The 26,007-nt window shown below is 36.6% G+C and overlaps 1 long non-coding RNA gene across 1 annotated transcript in view; it reads left to right on the top strand.

Moving 5' to 3' along the window:
- Positions 1-26,007, top strand: part of LOC106021617 — an 86,906-nt gene that overhangs the window by 45,688 nt on the left and 15,211 nt on the right. Inside the window, exon 3 of the long non-coding RNA XR_001196839.3 lies at positions 15,353-15,448. This is a non-coding gene — a long non-coding RNA (uncharacterized LOC106021617). The remainder of the gene's footprint in view (positions 1-15,352; positions 15,449-26,007) is intronic.

Here is a 26,007-nt window from a genome sequence, read left to right as displayed (position 1 = left end):
GTGGTCATCGCCTTTAATCCCAGCACTAGGGAAGCAGAGGCAGGCGGATCTCTTTGAGTTTCAGTCCGGCCTGTCTACAAGAGCTAGTTCCAGGACAGCCTCCAAAGCTACGGAGAAACCCTATCTCCAAAAACAAAAACAACAAAATAAAAAACCCTCCAAACTGCATCTCTTAGGCGCAATTCTTTTCTTTATAAAAATCTTGCCATGGTATTATCACTTTTCCTTCCTTAATTACACCTCTTCCATGTCTCTTAGAAGCAGTTTTCAATACTCTGCCTCTTACAAAAAGAAACGTGGGACTCCAGCTCCAGACGGTGAAATCCATCCCGGATTGGTTGGTGACTACCACCAGGCTCTGAGACATGTACAGGCTCTGGATGGGATTTGTGACACGTCTCTGGATGGGATTTGTGAGGCCTGCCCTTTGTTCTCTAAATGTTGAGGTGCACTTTCAGCATCCCTACCTCTCCCCAACTCGGGGTTCTCTATCACTGTATCACCCTCTTCACAGACAGTCCATCCATGCGGCTTTACGGAAGGCCGCTTCATATATTCAGGGTGCAAACTGGCTCCTACTTATTGACAAAGGGGAAAGCCTGGAGAGTCGCGACCCCTATGGGGTTGCATATGTATGTTATGATTCATAACAGCAGCAAAATTACTGTTATGAAGTAGCAACGAAATAGTTTTATGGTTGGGGGCCCCATAGCATGAATTGTATGAAAGGGTCTGCAGCATTAGGAAGCTTGAGAACCACTGTATATACACTTTCAGAAAAAGCAAAGTATGAACAAGGGAGCATCACAGACAATATGGAGAAAGCACCCCTCACCCATTTTGTTTTATGTCTTGGTGTTAGTTTGCTTCTGATTTAGATTTTTGTGGTGCATTATCAGAATCCTACCAGGTGAGCTCTAACCATGGTTGAAGAAGAGGCCATCGTGAGTACTTCAGCATTGGAACATAGTCTGTGGTCCTCCATTGTTCAAAAACAATCCTCTGAGGATTTTGTTTGTTTAATTTGATGAATGGCAGACTAAGTCTACTCATGATGCTAAAGAGTATGCTTCCCAGCAGTCTCTGCATGAGCCTCAACAAAAAATTTTAAAATGTAATAATAAAAAGAAAATAATATTTATCAAGTAATATTTTAAGACAAAATTCAAGTTTTTTAAAAATTATTTTTAATCGAGTGACTAAAACTTCACTTTCGCAATTTTAATCTGGAGGAATAGAGACTGGAATTCATTTAAATGACTGAAAGTAAAGGATTCCATGTAAGTTTTTCATTGCCAGGATGCCAACAGTAACTGATGATGCAATGAGGACATGTGTCAGAGATACCGAGCCAATCATGTTTTAACCCTTTTTAGTCTACTCATCAACATTTGGGAGAATTATAAACAAATCTTTAGTTTCTCTTCTTTTATATTTCTCAAACGGTATGACTTTTAAAGAAGGTAGACTATGTATAAACAGGTAAACACACATGTATATTTGTTTTGTAAAATGATCATTACATTTCAAAAATTTATGTCACTGAACAAATCTTACATCTAACAAATTAAGACATTTCTGCATCCAGTTTCTTTTTGGAAAAATAGCTATTTTGAAAGAGTAATGCAGCGTTGTCTTTAGCAAAACAGAGTTTTTAAATTGCTGTTTACTTTTTAGTTTTGTAAGATAGAAGTTAAAAAGAATATATGTGTGTATTCATACATACAGAGGGAGAAGGGAATAGTTGCTTGCATTTTCCTGTGTGTGATTGCCTAACTAGGAAGATCTGTGATGGACTTCAGAAAGAATCAAACCCTGGTAATCTTAAAATGTGTGCCTGCACTTCTGAATCACAACTGCCTAAAATTCTAAGAGACTTCTCAGAGTCCTAGATGTACCAGTGAGGTTGTCAGTGGAACACAGCAAGGGTGACAATTTAGAATTGTGCAGCCTCAAGAGCCATGGTCTTCCCCAGCCTTGTTCAGTCTAGTTATCTGTCTAGACATGCAAATTGAACAGAAGAGTAGAAGCAATTATTCGGATAATTCAAAGGAGGGAAAAATCTCCTCAGTGAAAAAAGCTCTAGGGAGTTGGAGTTATCCGGATTGTTTGTTTTCACTGATCAATTCACTAGATAATTACACTGTCCTATGATTTTGAAGATGATCAGAAGATTTGAGGCAGGAAGAAATTTTTGTGAAAATTTCCTCCTCTTCCTTCTTCTCCTCTCTCTCCTCTCCCTCTTCCTTTTCCTCTTTCTCTTCCTCTTCATTTTCTTTTCCTTCTTCATTCAACCTCCACAAAATGTGAATAATTATAAAGGAAAAGAAATATCTTGAAAAACATTATTCTTTCAAAGGAAAGGGTTTTGGGACGGGCTCGGTGCATGTGTTGGTGGTGACTTTTCTCACTCCTGCTTTTGTTTTTGTTTTTTCCTGAAGGCTAACCTCCAAAGCATTTCTTTTTTTCAGATAAGATGACAAGACTTAACCAAAGAGAAAAAAGACTCACTAAGCTACCTGGATGCTGGATATGATGCGTTGTAGTACAGATATCGTGTGTGTGTGTTCTTATAAACCAACAACCAAAACAAAGGAAAGATTAGTCCCTGCCTATCTAGTTCCCAGTAGAGTAACTACTGATAAATCTTAAAATAACAGTCAAACCATGAAGTTATAAAGTTCTAAAATTCAGAAGTAATTACATCAATTTGGAGCTCAAGGTAGAGGATCTTTTGAAAATATTTTTGAAAACCCATTATTTTAAAAACATTATAATTTGCACATATAAATTTTTTAAAGTAAATATTCACATAAGATTAAACTGAATTACAAACTTCAAGGTAAAATCAGGCAGACTAACGGTCCATTAAATATATCAAATATTAAAATTACAGCAAAATTTAAAATGCATTCATGATAGAAATTGTCACTGCTGAGGCCTGTCCTGTCCTACTGGGAAATTAGAAGCATAGTATTAAAAAGAGGAAGGGTTGCAGGAATTTATCAAGAAGGATTGTTGTTCAAATGTAGGCTTGTGCAATACATTTGACAGAATCATATTAATTGTAATACTGCTTTAAAGTCAGGTTCAGGCACAAAATCGAAAAGACAGACCCTCTTCAAATAGAATTGCTAAAGTATTGTCCTCAAATATCAGATATGATCTGCTATTACCTGATCATGAAAAGCCCAAACTTTATGGAAATAGATTGACATAAAAACTAAAGCAAACCAAAAATTAAACTCTCTTCACATTTAACTTTTCAAAACATATATTACAATCTTGTAATGTTTGAAAATAGTTGTTTTCACAATGGCATCCTTACATATTTTAAGCTCCTCTTAACCTAGGACTGTGGCATCAATCTGCCTTAATCACTAAATGATAAGCTAATGGTCCTGTGAAAAAAATGTTTAACAATTTAACACATAAAAACATATGCAGTTGAAAAATATGGCTGTTTTCATTGTCTTTTCAGAATCACTGTAAAAATAAATTATTCTACAATCGACTGGAAAACAAAGCTTTGATTATCAGACACAATTTGGCAATCAATTTATATTTCAGAAAAAGCCAGATATGTCTTAATATTTTTTAAAACTGGTATGTAACACATTGAAAGCATATGAAATATTTTGTCATGTTTATGTGAATCTTCTTTTTAAGGAAGAGAGAGAACAAAATTTTATAAAGACTATGTTATTCTGCAAGTTATACTGTTCAAATTGTTGTAAACTAGAAATGTTTTTATCAAGACCAATTGATCACAGTTCAGTTTAGTTACTGGGTCTGTAATTAAGAAAAATGTTAGACAAAAAGCAAAGCAAACATTCTAACATTTACTCTCTGATGCTGTTATTTTAAGCAACTATTTTTTCCCAATAAATTATTGACAATGTCTCAATTCTAAACTCTAATTACTTGATTTTTTTTTTTACTTAGGAATAAAACTACTTGAAAACTCTTATTTTTAGAATAATTTAAATTCTTGGTATTTGATCAAATACTGGTATTTGCAGTATTAAAAGGAATGCCAATTTTATTAGTTAAAAATTGTATTTCCATGAAAAGGAAAGAAAATTATTAATAGCTTTGTTGTTTAAGATCTTTACATTTAAAAACAGGATATTGAATTTTAAAATTGTGAATTTGAATCTGTTTGCAAGACAAAGAGGAAGTAGAGATACTATTTAAAAGCATTTTTTAAAATTTAAAAGCAATCTTCAGTAAATACAACAATTTTCAGTCATCTTAGTTAAGCTCTTTTCAGATTTGGAATGCAAAATAACAACAATTTTACTTTCAGTATCAACCATTTAGGTGATTTGGTCTTTCATTCCTCAGGCTTTTGAACCTTTTTTTTGAAATATGAAACTTCTATTTATGAATTCGTTTCTAAATTCTAAACACCAAGTATAGATTGAGGCTTTGTCACATATTCATTTGTTGTTTTGGAAATGTATATTTAGAAAAAAATACTGCATCCTTACTTGTACATATAAATAAATAAACTAGGAGTAAAAAACAGAAACCAACTAGCACAGTGAAGTTTTGTTTCATTTTGATTTTTTATTTCTAAAACAATGATTTCTAAGAAAAGGAATTTTAAAAATCTATCTGAAGCACATAGTATTTTAAATAATACTTTCAAAGAAAAACAAGAATATTTTTTGCAAACTTTCCATCTTGTCAAATCTTAGATTAAAATGAAACAGCTACAACCAGTTGTAATTTTGATTCAAAATTAATTAAACATAGCTCATGATTCTATTCTACTAAACTAATTGTTTATTTTTATATAGAATAAATATCATACATCCTATGGGGGTAGTTAAAAAAAAGGAGTAGCATTACATGAGAAAGAGAAAGTATAACAGAAAGAATAAAACCAAAGGGCATTTTAGTACAGCTTTAAAATCTCCCAATGCGTAGCTAAATAGTTGTGTTTGCTTTATTTAATTAATATGACAATTTTTAAAGTTAAGGAGGGTCAGCGTGGTTCTAGAAGGTGCCAAAAGATTATATGAGTCAGCTCTATCTACCTAATGTTCTCAAACATCCAGTTGTTAGGAATTGTACAAGCAGCTGAGCCATATGCATTGTTGAAATTTCACCCAGATGAGCTGACACTAAAAAGGCACGATGATTGCTTTTATACTGATAATATGCATGTTAATATGCTGATATTAAAAAAGTGTTAGAGATAAACCCTATTGTCCTCTGAACTTATCTACCTCACAAAGTGCTCTTCTCAGGTACCTTTCTATTTTTAAAAAATAACTACAGTGAACTACATTTAAGAAAATAATTTTAAACTTGTAAGCAATAAAGTACATTAAAATACATATTTAAAACATACCCATTTTAGATATATAAATGTTTATGATTTAAAAGGAAAATAGCCTGATTTAACAAAAAATTATAGTGTTACTTTATTTAAAAGGATCAATAGATGAAAATTAAAATGGCATTTTGCTCTTTTGTTGCAACTTACTGTGAGGCACTTACTAGATATTAAAGATACTCTGTAAAGGATGATGTTAAATCTATGACCACGTAATTTTCAATTAACTTTGAAAAACTTCCTAATATTAAGAAATCTGTTCTTTGCTCTCTTAAAGTAGTATGGTATTAGCAATGAAACCTTAAGGACCTAGTTTTCATACAATAGACCTTCAAGTATTTAAAATGGTATTTTCTCTAGATCCCGATTGAAGAATTCTTCTTTAATGCTAAGCTTTAAAGTCTTGATCACTATAAATAAATCTTTTTAAAAAGTTTGACTTTGAATAACGTTATAAATCTTTTATGTCTTAAAATGCTACGACATTGCTAGACAGAATTCAAATGCACTAGAAAAAAATCCTTTTTTTAAACTTTTAATATAAATAGCAATTTGATTTTTGAACTCTCAATAGTAGTCCCTGAATTTTGGTCTTCGTGATTTTTTTTTGCAAAGTTTTTATTAAGAAACCTAGAATATAACTTAGCATGTTTTGTACCATGCCAAATAAAATAAATATTACTAAGTAATATCTATTTTAATTACTAGAGAAATTTATCTTCATCTTAGTGAAATTTGCTTTCCCCTTATAAACAAATGCTTTTCTTTATTTTCTGTTGACTTCCTGTGTCTTGGTTTTAGAGTGATTTCCCACTTGGCTGAAGGACTTTCTATTTGTGACCCACTCCAAAATAAAACATTTAATTTAAGCATCCCCAATAACTTTGTTGTCAGTCTTGCTTGGCAACACCCAATTCCATCTCTTTTGCTCTCCAGCTATTACTTAAAAGAAAATAAAAAATATAAACCCCTGACCCCGCACACATTAAACCCTCTGGTCTTGATTGCGTTTCTCTTTCACTAATGATTGTTGATTTTAAACAGCATTTTTACTTCCCAAGATTTACCAGTCATTCAGATGATTTCTTGCTCATAGCTTGCAGACAGAAAATAATCAGCAATTCAAAAGGATTTTGAGTAGATATAGATGTTAAAAATGGACTACAAGACAGGTTTGGGGCTGCTTAAAACTACTAGTGCAGCTTTGGCTGGACGAATGCTGCTCAGCAGGACTGTGTTATCTTTCTAAACCTTCTCATCAGCAAATCATAATGAAAATCCCATAAGGAAACCCATTATTCTGTATTCTAACTTAAAATTTTAATTTAAAAAATACGTTTTTTGAAAACTTGCATCATAAAAAACAGCCAAAAAATAAGAACAATGTTTTCATATACTTAGGGTCTGATGGGTTTATTCTAATAATTTCTGTTTATGACATTATGCTTCTGATCTAGCCTTCCCAACCTCTCCTACAAAGCTTAGCAGAATCAAATCAAAACAATATCCACCAAGAATATAGACATTATTATCTGTTGTTGTTAAATTAAAAATAAAATTTTAGCTGAGAGTGAAGGTATCTATCTGTAATCCCAGCACTTAAGAGACTGAGGCAGGAAGATCAATTAAGAGACTAACTAGCCTGGCCTGCAAATCAAATTTCTATCTCAAAAACAAAAATCCATATCATAAAAAGCAGCATTTTCCAAATTTGAGAAACTCATCTAAATAATTTTCAGTCAAGCATTATGGACCTTACAGAGTCATTTGACTGTGCAGACTAAAACATCACTGGAAATTCAAAATGTTCCTTGACCTCACTTGAAACCCAACTTTACTGAGTTTCTGGGTTTACTTGTCATTAGTACAAAGCACTTAATTGGCCAAACATGATCCCTCTAGTTTTTATGAGGTTTTTCTTGCTGGCAGATGTGATAGTTCACTTCTCCAAGATAGGACTTCTCTGGAAAGCATTCTTATTCCTTTCTATCTACATGATGTGGAAAGGAAACCTTACAATGACTGAATCCCTCTGCATTGAACAAAGCAGACCCATAAGCAAAATATATTTTTTTAATTATCACTGTTTCCCAATGCTCAATGTCAAATGGTTCTGACTGAGTCCTGTGAGGGCTTAGTACTTCAAGGTGTGGCCACCCCACATTCTTTTTCATGGCAACAGTAAGAATATTCATTTCTTGGAATGTATCTTCAGAAAGCTATTATTACATTTTTGTTTGCACTTGGCCCTTGTTGGTGTTTGTCTGACTCTCACATTTAAGTGTATTGAATGCCCCTAACTAACACAAGTGATGGTGGATTATCCTAGGCTTTTCCAGTGGTAGAGGTTAAATCATTGGCTGTGTCATTGATGGATTGATTGAGTTGCTTGGCTAAGTCCCCTCCTCATGGTCCTGAAGATACGCTTGCTTAGGCCTAGGCTCACTGAACTTCAGTGTGAATTACTAGTGACTGCAGTTTCCGTTCTGTGTTACATGACTAAACGGGAAACCCTTAAGACTGAACTTCTGGACATGGTAAAAACTTGATGTTTGGTCTGGAAAGGAATTTATAAGTCAGTATGGACTCCATTCTTCTTAACTGTTAGGCATGGGGAATGCACCATTGAAATCATGGTTTTCAAAGTAACCATTTATATTTACTTTGATTTCCAATTTCATTTTTTGTTTTGCTTTTTCTTGTTTATTGAGATATTAAAACTTATTTTTAAAACTAACAGCATAAAACAGAGGCACTGAGTTTGTCCATTGAGTTGGCCATTCCTCCCTGGTGGTACTTTCCTCAACCCAAAGTGGTTATTTATATGTACTGTTTTCACTTCAGCCAGAAGAACGCCAATCCCTTGTCAGAAGATCCAACTTTGCTTCTAGGTTCGGCAGTGGCTTGTGTAACTTTCTTTACATTATTATTATTATTATTATTATTATTATTATTATTATTATTATTATTAGATTTTCAAGACAGTGTTTCTCTAAGAAATAGCCCTGGCTGTCCTGGAATTCAACTCTGTAAATCAGGCTACCCTCGAACCCACAGAGATCCACCTGCCTCTGCCTCCCAAGTACTGGGGTTAGAGGTGTGTGCCTCCATCACCCAGCCTTTTTTTTTTAATCTAGAAAACAGCATCAATACTCTGTCTGCTCTCCCCCAGACAGCTATCCTGTCATGTGAAGTGACCCATGAGTAAACATTTGGAAAAGGTAAAATTGCAATACTTAGGTAAACAAGCTGGAAGAGAAGGCAAACGTGCTGGAGCTTCTGTTTGTTCCTTATGTGACTTTGGGCAAATCGCTTCCTTTCTCTGGACCTCAGTGTTCTTATTTTAAAAAATGTAAAAATTGCATGAAATGATGCTTAAGACCTCTTGTGGCTTGCACAATCTGTCTTTTGGGCTGATGGTGTCAGTTAGGACAAGCTTCTGGTGCCGTCAGCCAGCAAGGTGCCATACTCAGTTCTAAGGGAGCATTCTCTTTGAGTTCAGGCTATGCTTTTTGACTTTATTTAATTCTCATGTGATGTGCCTCTCAATGATATTGTCCTGAAAGGGACTTCAGAGCATGATAAGATAAAGTACGTTTAGGTATCTGAGAGTCCCTTTCATCTTAACGGCTAACAATGGGGAATGCTGGCACAGTAAATTATGCTGGGTGGGAAGGTTAGCTGCCCAGTGCCCTCACCTTCTGAGTGCCTATAAAGTTCATCATCTTCCAAGAACTTAACTGGCTTTGTCATAAGAGCTTGAAAAGGATGAAGGATTGAAGTGGCTGAGTTTGTACTGCTTTCCTTAATATGTCATCTCTTTTTAATGATTTTAAAATGATTTTATTTTATTTTATTTTGAGGCAGTGTCTTTTTTAGTCCAGGACAGCCACCAACTTTCTATGCAACTGAAAAGGACCTTAAACCTCTTTTTGTCTTACAAAGTGGGAGCTGTTGGCTGCTTAGATATATGACTTAGACTCACAAGGAGGTTAAAATTTGGTCATCAGAAATCTGATGGAGATGGTTTAGCCAGAAGAAAAAAAAAAAAGAATCTATAAGGTTTTCTGAGCAAATGCAATTTGGGCAGGAAGTAAGGGCTCTTAGGTACATTTTTTTAAGTATCTAACAAGATAGCTCCAAGTTAGCAAAAGGTCTGCTAAACGATTCCCTCAAAATTCCTAAAGGTGTCTTCTCATTTGTCCTGAGTACTAGTAATCATAAGGGGCTCCAAAGAGGCTCCTTTGAATCCAAAGAGGAAGAAAAGAGACAGAGTTAATACTGAGGGTAAGGTCCTGAATTAGGAGGGTAAAAGGAGCAGGAGGAGGAGGGGGGGATAGACGAAATTAGACTCTCCAACTTCCCTCTTATTTTTATTACTTTCATCGATTTATTATCTGTTCAGCCTTTAGCAGCTCTGGCCTAAAGATATCCTCCAGATGTTGCAATGAGATACGGATCCTAATAGAAGAGCTTTGGTTTAGAGTTGGCTAAGGGTCTGGTCTTTTGTTGCTTGTGTTTTGGTTTTGGTTTTGTTTGGATTATGTACTGGCCAGATGACAGTGCCTGCTTTTCCCATTGCCATCCCTCTGCTATAACCACAACTGGGTTGGTCAGGGCACTAGAAAGCATTTTTTAAATTGCCTATCATTGTGTGAGAAAGGCAGGGGAGCATGCTTAGGGTTAGGGACAAATTTCCAAATTCACTCCCTTTCTCTTAAAAATTGTCAGAAAATACAATTCTTGGGTTGGGAGTGTAGGTCAGTTTGTAGCATACTTGTCTAGCATGAAAAAGGCTCTGGGTTCGATACTACATACCACATACACCAGGTATAATAATGAACATCTGTAGCCCCAGCACTCTGTATGTAAAGGCAGAAAGATCAGGAGTTCAAGATCATCCTTAGCTTGCACAGGGAATCTGGAGCCACCCTGGGATTCATACACAAGGTCCTGTCTCAGAAAACAGGAACACAATACTGCCACTTTTCATGTGGGAAGTTGTTCTTGCATGACCCTGGCCTATACTTTGGCAATTCCCTCTTTTGAGGTCTTTGTTAAGTATTTAAAATAAGTGATACTACTGGCATTCTATTTCCTGGATGGCAGGATGACACAACAGAGTAGTTCAGATGTAAACTTAATCTTTAGAGGCACCTTTAAAAAACATCCCTCTGTGGTGTGTGTGTGTGTGTGTGTGTGTGTGTGTGTGTGTGTGTGTGTGTGTGTGTATCTGTGTGCCAGGTTGGTTTCTTGTGACTGTTATTGAATGGTGGCAGGCTGCATCAATCAGAATAATTACCTGTAGGGAAGTATATACAGCCCATCTCTCCATTTACTCGCTGGTCAAGAGGCACCACAGTCATGATCAAGGTGGACTTCTTAAATTTTTTATCGTAAGGGATCTTGTACAGGTCTTTTAAACTCCTGGCTTGTTTGTCATTACCTTGCCTTCAGGTTTTACTCTGAAAAGTAGCCAACAATGATCTTAAATATTAATTAATGTTTTCCTGGAATAATCTTTGTGCCTAAAGGAAAATACTGAGGACTGTCTTTAAATTCTGATTACCCTGGTCTTCTGCCTCATTTTGAGGGTAGTTCACTTTGACTCTATATATTTTTTGTAGGTAAATTATAGGAACATAAGAATTTCTATACATTTAGTTTGTATATGTAAATCTAGGCATGTTGGTGTGTTGCTTGGAATGATTTTAATAAAAAAAGCATGTACATATTTGAGAGTTGAAGAATATGGTCAATTCTCATGCCTTCAGCAAACATTCTTTACTCCAAAGTTGTATTATAGATCCTTTGCTTAAAAATGTTTTAAAGCATAGCATGGTTGCTTTTATTATAATGGAATAGAGTGGTAGTTCTTAATATATCCCCCATTTAGCTTTATTAAATATAAACAAATAATAAGTTTGTTCTCTTGACTCACCAGTTCTATGTAATCGCCCTTTAGAAGCAGTCACATAAGGTGCCTTCTGGTTTCTTGAAGAAGGGGAATGACCCAGGTAAAGGTGAGAAGAATGTCCTTTAGCTTTCCAAGCAATATTCCTACCCTAAATGGCAGGGAAGAAAAGCCTTCAAGATAGCATCAAGTATAGACATGGCAAAGCTCTTGTTTTTGTTTGTTGCTTTTTAAAAATCATGTATAAGAGACTTTATTTAGCACCTCATAAAATGAAACAAAAGGAAAGGGGAGAGAACTGCAGATGAGGAGAAAGAGCAATCTTAGGTTTCTGTCTGTTTCTCTCTCCTTCTTCATTTTTTGAATCAGGGTCTCCCTATGTAGCCCTAAATTCCCTGGAACTTACTATGTAGATCAGGCTGGCCTTGAACTCACAAAGATCCCTGTTCCTCTGCCTCCTGAGTGCTGGGACTAAAGGAATACACCACCATGCCCAGCTATGCCTCTATTTTCTACAAAAGGCTAAGAAAATGCAATTATTCTAGCGTCTATACTGAACACTACTTAAATTTTATAGTTGATCAATCCCTAATCCTACCTATCCTCTACCCAACTTTGAAATAACCCAGTTATTTTATCATTGTGGATTACAAGAATACCACCTTTGATGAATTAAGTAAATTTTTAAAGGTAATGTGAATTTAAAACAAATCTGAGATTCAATGAATTTGACTCTGAATACCATCTTTATATGTTGTTTAATTTGATCACATAGACCACTACTGAAATATTAGGGGAACAACCCCATTGAAACCCGTGTGACTATCTTTGGGCTCTGTGGTCCCTGCTCCCTTTTTTCTCTTTGCTCTTTGGTGAACTCTGATTATAGAGAGAAACAATCTATTTGAGATGGCACAGTTTCTTTTGTCTATTTCTCATCAATGTTTGATTTAAGGGCTGCAGATACTAGTGCATGACTGCATGCGGGGGTTCCAGGGCGTCTGCTCAGAGCATATCTGACAGGGTGCTGTGAGCTGGGCAGAGTAAGCTAGACAGTTACCGTAGAACTGGTTTCTGAGTACTTCATTAACAACAGAATAGAGGCCTGTGAACGTTATTGAGGAACTCAAATTCTGAGTAGAAAGATTGGAACGTGGTCCTAGGATTAGGGAACTATTGTTAATCGAGTAGGTATAATGATGAAATTGTAGTTATGCATAAAAATCCTTTTTATCAGATGAAAAATGAAATTTTGGAGGAAAATATTATATCTGTAATTTCCGTTAGAGTACTTAGTGAAAAAAAAGACAATGGGACAAATATGAGAAAATGGTAATTACTAACCAGAGGTGATGTGTGCCTGGGCGCTTATTATACCAGTCCTTCTTCATTTGAAAATGTCTGTAATAAATAGTAATAAATACTAAAAACCTTGGCATCTACTAGTTTAATACTAAAAATGCTGCATATACCTGTAAAATTGTATTAGGATGACATGATATGTGTATATATAAGGAAGTGCTTAGTAAAAAGTTTCTCTGGATTCATGAACAGTGATTTAGTTCTTAGCAGACTAGGAACTTATAAGAGGCTATGTAATAGAAATCCTGTGTAAAAAATTATCCATTTTAGCCAGGCGGTGGTAGCGCATGCCTTTAATCCCAGCACTCGGGAGGCAGAGGCAGGCGGATCTCTGTGAGTTCGAGGCTGGGCTGGACGGACAGCCTCAAAAACAATACAGAGAAACCCTGTTTCGTAAAAACCAAAAAAAAATTATCCATTTTATTTTTACTACCTTTTTAAATTATAGAAAAAAATTTTCGAGAAAAGCATAATAGAATCCAGAAGAAAAAGAAACAAGTGAAAATAACAACAAAAAAATAAGAATCATTTATCTTTACTCAGTTAAATACTGGGAGATTGTGGGGTTCTGATCCCAAACTATTTGTGGGTCTTGGATTCACAGGTGAGAACTTTAGAGGGGAATTAGAGCAGCCAACCCTTAACTGTAACACTCTGGAGACTGAGTCAGGGGATCACCAGGAGTTTAAAGTCAGCCTAGGCAACAGAGTAAGACCCTGCCTCAGAAGAAAGAAGGAAGAAGAGAAAGGGGGGAGGGAAAGAGAGGAGTAACCCGTGTCATGGAACAGGTCTAATGGTGGTCACAGGAGCTTCTAAAAGAGAATGTGTGATGATTTGGTTTGTGAAATATTTTTAATTATCACAATAGTGTTTTTTTTTTAAGTTCTGTGTTCTGAAGAGTTATTACTACAGCAGCTGTGTTCTAAGTCACAGAGCTCTATCACAAATTGCTTGTGCTATGTGACTACCACGAAGACACAGAAATACAAACACCTCCAAAAGTAAAGGGTCATTTTTGGGTGATATCTGGGTTCTGAGTCCAGACTCAGTGGTGTTGATTCCTTGCTGTAACAAGATGTTGCCCAAATTTACAAAATTAAAACTATTAGGACTGGCTATGTAGCTCAATGGTACTGTGAAAGCTTAGCATTCGACAGACTGGGGTGGGGTTATCTGCATAAACCTGAGGCAGGTGGGAAGCCCTCCAAGTCCACTTCTGTATATTTAGGGAAGAAGATGTGTTTCTGGACACCTGCTTACTTTTCAGCTAATAAATATAAATTGAGCTGACTGTGAAGTAGTTTGTCTCTGGTAAGAAATGGCTTCACAAATTCAAAGCCACCATTTGAAAACACCTTAAACATGTCCTCAAGATGGAGATACTTTCAACTGATCTGAGCCAATGGTGATCTTGCTCTTTCTAAACTGTTGATCTGTTGGTAGCAAAGCCCTGCTAGGTGCTAGAAAGAAAAAAAAATGATTCCTTTTAAGTTGTCTTTTAGCAGGAGAAGAAGTGTAGGTTCCATGGATAAACATCCTGAACTAAGATACACAAGATAGGGGCTGCTAAAGTATTAATTTTGAGCACATCTCCTGAACTACCGAAGCATTAGTAAATGGTGTTTGCCATAGAAGAGCTACGTTACTTCCAGGTTCCAATCGTAGGTTTGCCACCAATTACTGACGTCAGTGTCGTCATGGGCAAATTGAATGACCCCTGTTAAGTAACACGTGCTGCCATGTCATCAAACACTTTGGTTTCCAAGGAAAGAATGAAGTTATCTTTTTAGTGATGCTGAATGGTTTCTTGGAGAAAGGAATGAATTAGATTGAAGGGGCGAGCAAGGCAAGACTCAGTGCAGAGAAAAATAGATATTAAATTATGATCCCGGAAATTTTTCTCAGAAGTACAATGTTCATCAACTGCATGTTTTTTTAAACATTGTGAAAGTTAAATAATGTGTAAGGGAAGAGTTATTATATGAATAGCATCATGGATGGGGGATGAAGTTATGTCTAGAAGGTTCACTTTGGTTGATAAAGAATAATTAGCAAAAGTGACCAAGGTGCTGTCTCTGTGCACTTATAGGATCTCTGGTGGAGCTTCCATAAGTCTGGGCTCTGTGGAATTAGTCAGAAAGTAAATTTTCAGTGAAGATTTTTGCTAAAGCATCACTGTTTGGGAGAGGGAAGGAAGGAGAATAAAGAGAGACAGCAGGAACACATATATAACAAAGTCCAAATGTGGATTCTTCTGTGGAAATACTCCAGTTTCTCTGGATCATCATGTCCACTTATAGAATGTTAGAGCTAAATGGGACTTTGGAGCTTGTCCGGTGCAACCCCCTCATTTTACATTTTACAAGAGGATAGAAGCTTCGTGAAAATTGGCCAGGATTGCAGTATAGTGAAGCTAGGGAAGCTGGTGGTATGCTCCCAGGGGATTTTAAGTGAGGAAGAAGGGAAGTGTGTGTGTGTGTGTGTGTGTGTGTGTGTGTGTGTGTGTGTGTGTCAGGGTGGCGGAGGACGGGGATCCTTCCTTTCCAGAGTGATGTCCAGGTAGGAAAGCAGAGTAGAGAAGACAGGTGATTTTGGCAAATTAATTAGAGATGAAATTAAAAGAGGGATTTTGTGGAGAGGGGAATTGTGTAATTTTATGCTTCAAAATCTTGGGTTGGATTTGTAGTTTATGTTTAAAGGTTAATAAAGGAAACTCTGATTATTTCTAGGAATTTAGTTTTTTCCATGGAAAGGAAATTTGGGAATTTGGTCGTTCTGCTGGATCAAGCAAATGAAGGAATCGTCTGCAGCTGGTGCTGGACCTGGTAAGTAGTTCACACTAATCTGTTGCTGTTTAGGACCAGTACAGCTTGGCTTTTTAAAACAATCACTCTTAACGAAGTGTCTGCTTAGTACTTTGCTTTCAGTTGTGGACTGTCTCGATAGGAACTAATGAGTCAGATTAATGTGGCATGGAGTCCTGAGCAGAGGACGGGCAGGGATCTTTTCAGAAGGTTGGGAATGCTTTGCCTAGTTTCCTTTACAATTATGCTGGCCAGGGCTGGGTTGGGGGCGTCGTTCTGGAGGTTGAAAGGCTCCCTACTGTGCCTGTTCCTCAGTTACAATGGCATTGGGTTCCTGAATGAGGACCACTGTGCTGGTGTGCTTGCCTAGTTCCTCTGTTTTCCTGAAGAAAAAGAAAGCTGATAGTGCTGAGGTTGAAGCAGAAATGGGTATTTGGGGCTCTGTACCCACTTACATCTTATTCTTTGTAAAAAAATCATTTACCTGCTATATCTGTGAGAGATTTTAAAGGAAGCTTTTAATTTGGCATTTTCTTATTAAAAAAATAGTATTGCACCAATGTCTTACCAGTTTGCTGTTGGCACTTTGTAAAAGTTTGGGACTATTGGAAGCTCTCCACATTGTACCCCTTACCCCTGTTTAAGGGCAAAGCCTACCTCTATTGGAGGAAGAACGGCTGGGGAAATGAACAGAGCTGAAAAATAAAGCCATCTTGGCTTAGTCTTTCTTTTCTTGACTTCGGATTGTTCCGTCCCTGTCTGCTCTTATTCTAGAGTCTGCTTGTGCTGGGCATTGGAATGAAGTAGAAGTAAATAAATTGAGATGAACTGTGATTAAATGTTTACCTTCAGCCTCTCATGAGTGACCAGGCAACAGAAGTAGCAGTGCTTAAATATGTGTTTTGGGTGGAAAAACTTGGGTTATACTACTTTGGCTAGGGACCTAGGTTGGGTCTGTGAGTGGCCAACTTGTCTGCCCTTGAAAAAGACTTCTACTGTTCACATACAAAATTGTTTCATAAAGATCATATTCTTTGGGAATAGCTAGCTGAGATAATCCAGTTGCATAGAGTGACATATAGGAACCACATTTTGTTTTTCATGTCTATCTATATAGAATTTACATTAGGCACATTTTGTTGTTCTGTTTTTTAAAAGAAAAAGAAAGGAACTGACTGGTGTGTGGTACAGTTGTATAGAGGGAAAAAAGAGAAAACAAGTCTTAAGAACACCATTTGGAGGGGGAAAAACCCAACCCAGAAAAATGATCATTTCCTTTCTCTAGAATTTGATGTAACAGGCATATCCCAGAAATAAAGGAGAAAAAGGAGGAATTTGGAAGTTTTCTGAACAGAAAGTTTTTTCTTATGTGGGAGGCAGGCGAGTTAGTGACTACAAATCAGATTCAGGGAGGAAATTATGGGGCGAAAGAGATGGGGGAAACAGTACAGTTCTTTTTTAAAATCCAGACTAAGTCAAATCCAGGAATATTTAGTACATCCACCATAGAGTATGAGACGTTTAGAAGATTTCATTTTTAAGAAATTAATGTGGAACTAGAAAGACAGGTTAAAAGTTAGACATTTTAGGCTTTAGGTTTTTTATTTCATTGTTATTTGAAGTTTAAGTTATAAATATTATGTTTTAAACAGATAGTATCATGTATTAGAAAACTTGTGAAGACACATAAGGTTAGTTAATGATGAAATATAGTAAGAGGATTTTAAAATTCTGGAGTCACGAATAAGACCCTTTACTGTGGGTATAAAGAACTGCGAAGTTGTGATAGTTTTGAGATAAAATCTAAAGCAGAATTTTTAAAAAGTTATAGAATTAACTATGTTATTTGCAACCTTTTTTTATCTAACATTAAAACCCAGAAATTCAAATGTCCTTCAACCCATTATGATTTTTTACAGGGCCGGGGTGACCATAATCATTTACTTAGGCTTTTTTTTTTTAATTTTTGTAGGAAAATATCACAGGTTTACCTCCTAAGAACCTGTGAGGGTTTCCTTTCTTTCCTCCTTTCCTTTCCTTTCTTTCTTTGAGATTTTGTTTGAAGTTAAAATTTTCCTTTTTTGGGGTAAGGAGATATTTTCTACTCTTTATTAGTTGACAATGGGACATTTTCATCAGAGAGTAACAAGTAACAAGTACTTCCATTTTGCTTGTCCTAATTGCTAGAGAGCACGGAAATGACAGAAAGGAGGAATATTAAATTAAATGAAATTACTTAATTAGAAATTTTTATTTAAAAACATCAATTTCTTGGTTAAAGAGAAAGGAAAAAAAAAGCATTTTGCTTGCTCTTTGTCATAGACTACCAGTACAGGATTCTCATGAGGAACCTTTGAAGAGTATTTAAAATAGGACAAAATTAAAATGGAAGCTATATATATGATGCAAAGTCAGAAACAAAGAGGTTTTGTTTTTAGACAAATTATTCTAAACATAAATGTCGACCAATCAAAGAATAAAAAATGCTATTAGGGTGAATTTGAAAGACAGGTCCTTCCTTGAAAATCAGGCTAAGAAATTCAAATTAATTAAGGTTTGACCAATAATAGGGGAGATGTTTAAATACATTCTAGGAAATAATTGTCTTGAAGGGTCAGAATATAAATATAAATAATTTGCTTAATCTGTCAAAACCCTCCAGTTCATGTGCGGCCCCTTTTCAGATTTTGGTAATTATGTTACAATAGCAATGTAAGATAAAAAAATAGATGACTAATTTTTTAGCATATTGTAATATCAGCAACCCATTCTACTTTTACTAATACTTCTAGTAACATGATTTATTTACATGGATGACATAACTTCCATGCCCCCCCCCAAAAAAACAGATGCTTAAAAACAGATAGCCTAAAAATGCAGTTACAGTATCTAAAAAGACAACTTAAAATTTTGTTAGGTATTATTTTAAATTAAAACAAGGAAGTGGCTATAGAAATCACACATAGAATTTCTTTTGACTATGAAAGACTGCATGTTTTAGATGGATCATCAGCACACATTTAAGAGAAGATATAGGATTCTATGTTTATCTTCAATTGATGTATAAATTCTCAAAAGCACACAAGATATCTGGTAATTTCAAATATATTATTAATACAGTTAGATGTAAGTACTTTGAAAAAATTAGTAGAGAGTTTAAGTTTCAAAATAATACATGTTAAGAAATAATGTAGTAAAATAGAATTTAAGAAAATTAGTAGAAAAAGTAAATTTCTTGGTATGGAGTTTAAAAAACTTCATTTCCACAATAAAGCTATTCTCTTCTTATAAAGATATGCTTATTAATATCAGATCTATAGGGTAAGGGTCACTTTAATTACTTAGATAAAGTATATTGAGCTAAATTGATTTTCAAAGAAAGACTATGGTAAACAGAAAAAAATAGAATCTTTTTCTATTGTAATTCTTACATAAAATTCTTTAATGCAATAACTTTGATTCTTATTGTTACCATTAAAGTAAAATAAAATACGATTGATTTAATAGAAAACATGGTTTCATAACCCTGAGAGGAAAGTTAGAATCATGGATAAATATATGAAATTGGTTTCATTTCTTCCTTGTTGCTGAATCCTTCTTATAAATTAAATACTTAACATCAAGAGAATGATATATAAAATATGCATCAATTGTTACATTTTGGTAGTTATTTAAAAATAGGGAAGATGAAACTTTGTCCATCTAAATACTAACTGAAGTGCTAAGTGAAAAATTAGAAAGATATAAAATCTAAAATATTATAAGAACTAAAATTTCAAACACACATTTATAATTTTTATATCTTAGCATGTAGTGTAGCATTTGTTGTAATTGTTTATGAAAGTATAGATTGAAATAAGAAAGTAAATGATGGGCAAAGATTTTTCTCATTGAAGCTTACTAGATGTAAAATATACTAATAAACTAGCTGTAACATTAAGTGGGGAATCATTTAAAATAGAATTGGAAGAATTTTACTGACGATGTATCTATATAACAAGGCTTTGGGAGGAAGCTTTTGTGTATGTAGTAGGCTTTCTGAGTTTTGTGATCTGAAATTCATGATATATTTTGAATGCCCTTTCAAATTGCAAAATACTGCAGTGGAAAAAGCAGACATCGTGTACATTTTATCTTATATTTGGGAATAGGAAAAACAACAGATATTTTGGAAGCCTGCTAGCTTTTATTTTAGTGCATGCATCAAACCCCAAACAATTGCTTTGGTCCTTAGTTAGTTACCTGTCTGGGAATGCTAGTTTGTGCACATACATCATGAACCCTTTAAGTTATATTGACATGTTAATATCTAAAAATACTTGTTAAGTTTTACTGGAATTAGGGTCAAATTATTTGGAGGAAATGCATTTAAAACTCTGATTTTTAATTAAATTGAAACAGACTTTGAAAATGTTCATTCATGAATAAATATGCAATTGTGCAGTTTGCAGAAAGAATGAATTCTCAGTATATTTTTAAAAATCTTATAAGAGTGTTTATTTGTTGCTCTTTTGGCATTCTAAAGTCAGGAAAAACATGGCAGTATATGCTGTTGTTATTGATAGTCTTCCTGTGGAGAATGGGAAATGTGGTTAGCACATGGGGTTTTCTTCCTAAAACTTTAGCTTGAAATTGAAACTGTACGGTATCCAGAGTTAATTTTTCTTGTTAAGACTCATTTTGAGTTGCATGAAGTTTTTAAGTTAATGTATTTGAAGAAAAAATTGCTTTATTAAATGGAGATATGTAGTACATTGTAGCAGTTATGGGATGGTCTTTCTCTTGATTCCCAGAAATTTAGAAAATGTGTTTTAAATTAAGATACTGCTTAGTACAAGATTCTGTGAGGTAGAATAATTTATAAAATTCCTAGAAAATTATAAAGGTTAAATGAAAAATTAATTGAACCTAAATATGCCCTTGCAACAGTGAATATTTGACAGTGTGACATCTCTGGAGATTAACAAAAAGTACTCTGTCAGGGACAATATTCTGGGAAGCTGAGATTGTTTTTATGATAAAGGAAAGAGTCAGGATAGCGTAAATGTAGTTGTTGGTCAAAAATTTCTAAGTTTCTTTCGGATTGTGAGGGTTGAAAGTAGGTGCAACAGTTTGGTTTCAGGACGAGGCAAAGAGCAGGGATCGCCTGCACTGGAGCCACTACAGGGTTAACAGCAAGGCCGCCCGCTGCACTCTGGGAGTTGTAGTCCGCGGGCATTGTGGGAGTTGTCGTAAAAAATCCGCTCTTTTTTGCTGTCATGGCTGCCTCCGAGAGGGCTTTAAGAGGTTGTCTGCCTTTCTGAGGGTCTTGGGGCACTGTCCGGCCCGTTAGAATGCCACCAGCAGCCCTCTGGGGTGGCCAGGGGCCTGGCAGTCTTATCCCGGGTGTGGATAAGCGATCTGAGAGGGTCCATGCGGGGCTTGCAGTGTTTCCATGAGCCAGGAGGCCTCTGGAATCTGTGCACTGCATGAGGGGTCACATGCGGCCACATTCTGGTGGTCTGGCCTCATGGCCTGTGCCTGGGTGTCTGGGTGTGCCTTCTGCTGTTATGCTTTTGTTCTGCTGGGTCCTCTTGTCTCTGTAATCGTGGTTGCTCAGAACCGGTTATCGCCGAACTTTTTTCCTGGGGGTATTGGAGCTTAGTGAAGAGCCAAAATTTTAGCAAGTGTGTTTATGTGGGTGTTGTCTGTCTAGCTTGGTGTGTAAGAGATTTCATGTGTTATCAGCGTGAGTGAGGACGTGTATTTGACTGTCTTTTGCATGTACTGAACTTTGCCCTTGTTTGCAAAAGTTGCTTGTCAAGCAGTTTGCTCGTGTGAATTCTTTTCTGTTAGCATGGGTGTGTTCTAAATTTGTACGAAAGACCCAGGAGTGTTTTGTTGAATTGTTTGTGGAAAGGTATATGTACAAAGCTGAACTGAAAACAGATGCCAGCATCATAAGTACTTTTATCTTTAGGGAGCAAGCCTCCGTGGCTTCCCTGGTGCTGAGATCGTTTGGATTCTTTTGGGGGACCCAGGTTTGCTATTACCTGTGTTATATTTGGCTCACCGTGTTTCTCTGCTTGGTAAGACTTTGATCTTTGATAATGGGTCCTGTGAGCCCCTGAGGCAAAATGAATCACTGTATTTTGACATGAAGTTGCGTGGTTTCAGAATCTTGGGGTATTAGGGTAATATATGCTTGCTGGGCTTGCCTGTCTTGTCTTACTTGTCCATACAAATTTGGGTCTCCCATGTTTCTGCCAGTATGTACTCTTACGTATATCCTCTTTGTTCCCATAATATGGAGTTATTCACCTAGTGAGGTGTGACTAGTCATGACAAACTTTCTCAGTAGCATTAGGAAGTTTCACCACTCATATTTGATGAAGGGATTTGTAATAAGGTTTTGGATCTCTGATATCAAGTTTTAAACTTAAAAGCAGTCATGTGACAGGACTTATTTAGAAAGTGAAAATACGTTGTGGTTGGTATGTTTTAACATGTAAAAACAGTTCTGTTGGTTGGTTTTGTTGGGTGTGTGTGTGTGTGTGTGCTAGTTCACATTAGAATATTGTTTAAGAAGGTTTTGATGTGTGTGGTAAGTGTGACTTTCCTAACTCTTCTCATCTTTGCATTTACTTTGTACCTGACCACTTGACTGTAGTAGGGAAAAAGAAAGAACCTGCTAGAATTATATGTGCAGTTCTGTTTAAAGTGGTTTCAGTTTTATGTCCATAGATTCATATTGCTTGTTGCCTTGCTAGTCAGCCAGAAATCCCCCCTCCTTTGTCCTGACTGCTGTTATTTAACTCATTCGCCAGTTGAGTAAAGACTGAGAAATTTCTTTTAAAATGGTCTGTGCTGTCCAGTTTCCTTACTGTGTGGTGGTGTGGCAGAATGCACTGATGCTAGCAAAATGGCCCTGTGTCTGGGAAGGCCAAATGTCCAGAACCAGTGGGTTTGCAGAGTCATTCCAAAGTGTCCCAAGTACAGGCTTTGAAGGGAGCTACCACCGTCTCTGACTTGTTAAATAGTGCATTAGGAAGTGTTCCAAAGGTGCTTTGGGAAGGGCAAGGTGCTGATGTCAGTAAGGTGTAATCATTGCGTTAGCACAGAGCATTCCTGGATATTTATATAAATAGGCAGCATTTCTCTCTGGAACAGTGAGGTTTGTACACCTGAGAATTCTGGATTTACTCCCTAAAGCTTCTGCTTGGTACTGTGCTTCCTTCCCACTGTTGCATTCTGGTTCTGTGACTGCTATGAAATGCCTTCTGTGTTATACTGTGGCAGTGGTAGTTGTTTCAGAAAAGAGTATAAGGTAGGACCCACTTTTATTTTCTGTCTATTTGTGTTTCTAAGGTTGTACTTGATGTGCCAAAAACTGTCATTTGGAACTTAAGTTTTACAAGACTTCACTGAAATTCCTTTAAGTGTGAAGTAACACCAAAGGTTAATTTCTTTAGTTGTATTATTATATTTGTGTGTGTGTGTGTGTGTGTGTGTGTGTGTGTGTGTGTGTGTGTAACAGAATCAGGACAACTTGTGGAAGTTAGTTTTCTCCCTCTGTCATGTGGGTCCCAGGCTTCAAACTCGGATTATCAAGGTTGGAAGGAAACATCTTCACTCAGTGAGCTATCAGTGCTCCCAAGGGTAATTTTATTACAAATGTAAGCTTTAAAAAATTCTAGTGTTTTTCAAAAAAGAAATATGTGTTCTGGAGAGATAGCCTAGCACCTAAGAACACTTGCCGCTCTTCTAGAAGACCTGAGTACTTGAGTTTGGTTCCAAGCACCTCAATGTGCAGCTTGTAACTCCAGCTCTGGGGTATCTGATGCTTCTGGTGTCTATGGGCACCTGTACTCATATGACATGTGTGCGTGCACACACATACATTTTAAAAGTTCTTAAAAAGTAAAGTCTTAAGAAGAAATTCAAACTTTTGAACATGACAAAAAACCTAGTTTTTTTTTTTTTCACTGTCACTAAATTGTAGGAACAGTATGGAGGGATTTGGATAAGAATATCTATTTGGGGCCTCAAGTTTGGCCCCTTAGAATGTCTTGTTTTCCTGTATGCAGTGGTTCCCATTACTGAAAATAAACAGCTTATTAGTGTATCTCTGGATCCGTGATCATTTTTTATGTGCATGTATGTGTAAGCATGTTCAAATGAGTGTGTGTGTACATGTGTGTGGAGGACAGAAGTTGATGTAAGGTGTTTTTCTTTATCATTTTCTACCTTACATGAACCCCAGAACTTCCTGACTTGGGTAGTCTAGCTAGTCAGTGTCCCTCAAATCCTCTCACTGTCCCTAGAACACTGGATTTGCAGGCAGATCACCTCATGGATCCTGAGGGCTCCTCAACTTGGGTGGCAAGCACTGAACTGTCTCCCCAGCCCATCTGTGAGTATTTGTGAGTGTCAAAACTACATAACAAGATCATGTGTCACCCATTTAGAATTTGATCTTTAGTTTTCATTTATATTATTTGAAAAATAATTGGTCATTGCCATTTGTGTGGGTACATCTGGATTTCTTAAGTTTAACATATTTGGCTTAAAATCTCAATACTCTAGTAAGTGTCTCTGTGTGTGTGTGTGTGTGTGTGTGTGTGTGTGTGTGTGTGTGTGTGTGTGTGTGTAGGAGTAGGCTTACATGTACCATAGCACATGTGGGAGGAAGTCAGAGGACAATTTTGTCGAGTCAGTTCTCTTGTTCCACCTTTATGTGGCTTCCACAGATTGAGCTCAGGTCATCAGGCTTGCACAGCAAACGTTATACCCCGTGAGACACTGTGGGCCCTAGAATGCCATAGTCTGAAAGTGGAGAACATCATCACCCCTCCCTCTGGAGGATGACAAGGTTACTGAGAGAAAGGGATGCAGAACTGGCCATTGTGGCCTGTGAGCTGCATGCAGCCTCTGATAGCTGTGAATGTGACGGCACAAAACTGTAGACTTGCCTGGTAGTGCTGGTGCACACCTTTAATCCCAGCACCCAGGAGACAGAGGCAAGTGGATCTCCAAGTTCGAGGCCAGTCTGGTCTACAAAGTGAGTTCCAGGACAGCCAGGCTATATGGAGAAACCACAAACAAAAGCAAAACAAACCCAAAGAACAAACAAACAAAAAGACCTGTAGACCTACTTAAAGCATTATGAGTTTTTTGGGGGGGAGGAGGATAACTCAGTGGTGCAGTTCTGGAGCGTGAACTTTGTAGATGACAGGAATGAGTCACACCAGCACCAAAAGTTTGGTCAAGGCTGATGGTATTTAAAATTTCCCAGGCTTTCTCTGGTGCATTTTATTTGTTTGTTCTACCAATACACATTTCCAAGACAGAATTCATTCATTTTGGTCTGCTGGGCATTGCTGCTATTATCATCCTCATCATCATCATTATTATTTTTATTATTGTTTTTTTGTTTGTTTTTTTGAGACAGGGTTTTTCTGTGTAGCCCTGGATGTACTAGAACTTACTCTGTAGACCAGGCTGGCCTTAAACTCAAGAGATCCACTTACCTCTGCCTGCCAGCGCTGGCATTAAAGGCATCTACCGCCACTCTGGCTAAGGGATTATTATCATTATTATTATTATTATTATTATTATTATTATTATTACTTTTGGTTTTTCTAGACAGGGTTTCTCTGTGTAGCTTTGGAGCCTGTCCTAGAACTCGCTTTGTAGATCAGGGTGACCTCAAACTTACAGAGATGTGCCTGCCTCTGCCTCCTGAGTGCTGGGATTAAAGGCATGTCCCACCAACTCCCGGGGCCTTATTATTTTTCAAAGGCAAAGTATTATATAATTTTAATGTGCAGGACAGAGCAAATCACCAGTTATCTTCAACATACTGAATGTAGATGAAGGATACTGATGCATGTTCCCACTGGTAAGAAAGTGAGGTAGTGTACAAAAGTACTACTACTTAAAGGTGTATCCTACAACTTCAAAAACCATAAAGATCATTTTGCTTTGTTTCTGCCTAATTGATTTTTTCATTCAACTTTCTCTCTTAGTACACTTGTGTGGTTCTGGAGTTTAAATGAAAATTGGATGTGGTGTCTCACAGTTGTGATCTAGCTCCCTAGAGACTGAGGCAGGACCATTGCCATGAGTTTGGGGTCAGCCTGGGTTATAGAGTGTGTTGTTGTCACAAAGCAACATCGTTTAAATGATATTTTTATTTTGGATTTTTTTTTCCCAAAATCATGTGCTTTGGCTGCTCAAAAACATTCGTCATAGGAACATGACACTAATAAGGAATCCTTGTCATCTTATATTTTTATACTTAAAAGGCTTTAAGTGTTTTATTCTAGGAAGAAAAATGAGTCAGTGACTTTGTTAAGTCTTACCAGAATTTGGTCTATAAAAAGAAAAGAAAGAAAGAAAATTCAGGATAGAAAGCTGTAGATTCCTCTTCTGCGGAGCAGACTTGGCACTGTGAAGGCGTAGGTATGGCCTGCCTGTTGTCAAAGGAAGTCTGAAGACCCGGGAAGATGGCTCTCCTGGGTAAAGGACTTCTACACAAGCAGGAAGGCTGGAGTTCAGAGATCTAGCACCCACATGGAAAGCCGGCCCCAGCAGCACAG

The sequence above is a fragment of the Mesocricetus auratus genome, unplaced genomic scaffold, assembly GCF_017639785.1.
Source record: "Mesocricetus auratus isolate SY011 unplaced genomic scaffold, BCM_Maur_2.0 Super-Scaffold_100004, whole genome shotgun sequence".
Lineage (NCBI taxonomy): Eukaryota > Metazoa > Chordata > Mammalia > Rodentia > Cricetidae > Mesocricetus > Mesocricetus auratus.
The sequence above is the reverse complement of the archived record's forward strand: the minus strand, read 5'-3'. Positions and strand labels throughout refer to the sequence as shown.